The following is a 2,159-nucleotide window of genomic DNA, read 5'->3' as shown; positions in this document are numbered from 1 at the left end:
TGCTTTTTTAAAAAAAAAACCTTTTTTGTATTATATGCTTAATAATAGTTTCACTGGGTCAATGATTTTGTGTAATTCCAAAGATTTTTCACCTTTTATCATTTTCAACAATCTGATGGGTGTAAAGTGAAATCTCAAAGTTTTTTTTAATATGCATCCTTTATATTATTGGTGATTTGGGACATTCTTTCTTATGATTGTTGATAGCTTGAATTTATTCTTTTGAAAACTTGCTTCATCTTATTTGACCACTCTTTTCTTTTTTAAGCTCTTGATAACCTTGCCCTTCCTACCTGTCTAATCTTCTTACACTTTACCCCTCTACAAACTGTGTAACCCAGTGACACTGGCTTCCTTGCTATTCCTCAGATAAAACCTCCATATCTGAACTTTAAGCATTTTCACTGACTGTGGATGGCTGAAATATTCTCTCTCCTTATTTCTAACTCCTAGTTTCCCTGCATTGCTTCAAGTCTCCTCTAAAGTCCTACCTTTTGCAAGAAGCATTTCCCAGTCCTCCATAATTTTAGTGCTTTTCCTCTGAGACTACCCCCAATTTATCTTGTATATATCTGATTTATACATAAGTTCTTTGTGTGTTGCCATTTCTTCTTCCTATTAATTTGTGAGCTCTTTGAGGGTAGGGACTGGTTTTGGTTTTCTTTATAACCTCAGTACTTAATATAATGTCTGACACAAAATAAGCATTTAATAAATGATAGTTGACTGACTTAATGATCATTGATTTATTGGGGGATTCCTCTTGATCTATATTTGTATCACTAAATTTATTTTGAGTATCACAATTTTATCAGAGATATTTGCTGCAGTTTTTTTCTTTTCTAATTAACTGCTTCTCATCCAATATGAGTAGCATTGATTTAGTTCATATAAATGCTTTTCAGCTTTATGTAATTGAAATCTTTCATTTTATCCTATGTGATTATCTCTAATCTTTAGTTACTTAGGAATATTCCCCCTAGAAAGAGTTGTGAAAAATACTCCATTCCATCCTGTAATTGTCATTGTCGTTCTTGCTTTTTTGTGTGTTTTTTTAAATAACATGATCTTTTATATTCAAATTCAATGGAAATTTCTGGCATCTCACCAGTGATTCCTTTAGAATCATGTCACTCTCATTTCTCTGTCCATTATTTACATTTTATTCTGCCCAGTCCCCAAAAAACTTTTCTTTATAAATAGAAAAGAAACACAGACAATGCATTCTCACTGATAACATGAATCTTCTGTTCCAACCATTGATTATCTTTTATAAAACAATAATTTATTCAATAAACATTATCAATCATATATTATATGCATGCTATTATGGTCCATGCTATCAAAAATATAAAGAAGTATAAGATAGAGTTCATACCTCAAAAGAATTTAAATTCTTATTGATTAGAAAAGATACATTTATAAAAATATAATTAATAAAGCAAATGCCCATAATAGACCAGGTTTACCATCTGACTTAACAACATGGAATATTTAGGACTTCTTAGTTTGGGAAATTGAGGCAGGACCAGTTTAGGAAGTCATGGTTCTTCAGAAGTATTACTTATTATTATTATATTATTATTACTTAATGATGTAATACAGAAGCTTTTCCAGGATGAAAGTGGCCATAGTACAAGTATTAATAACAACCAGTCATTCCAAGATTTGTTTGTATGCTCTGAAAAAGAAGTTAGATTCATAATTCAAGTAGCCTAGAAACTAAGAAAGTGAAGTTTGGGTAAAGGTTAGTTAGTGACAAAATATTAAACAATACTGCTCTCTTCCTATCACTTACTAGGAATGTCAAGTATCCATTAGTAAAATGTCTTGGATAATCTCTTCTCAGGCACCCATAGAATCATAAATGGAAGATGTTGCTACATCATTGAGGTAGATATAGGGTTTGTCAGAGAATAGAGAGGCAAACCTCTCCATCCCCCAACACACATGTTAAATCTTGAATTATCATTTAAATTATCACTTATAGAAAGGACTGGAGGGTATCTAATGAGACTTTGGGCCATGGCTATGAGACTGTCTTCCCTAGGATTTTGCTGAGCAGAAATTAACCCTGCCTTAGTTAGGTACTAGCTTCATAAAGTTTGCACTAATTTTCACATATATAGATTTCTGTGGCTGGCACTCATGTCTGATCT

Source organism: Vombatus ursinus, unplaced genomic scaffold (assembly GCF_900497805.2).
Source record: "Vombatus ursinus unplaced genomic scaffold, bare-nosed wombat genome assembly UNPS02014791.1, whole genome shotgun sequence".
Classification (NCBI taxonomy): domain Eukaryota; kingdom Metazoa; phylum Chordata; class Mammalia; order Diprotodontia; family Vombatidae; genus Vombatus; species Vombatus ursinus.
Note: the sequence above shows the minus strand (reverse complement) of the source record.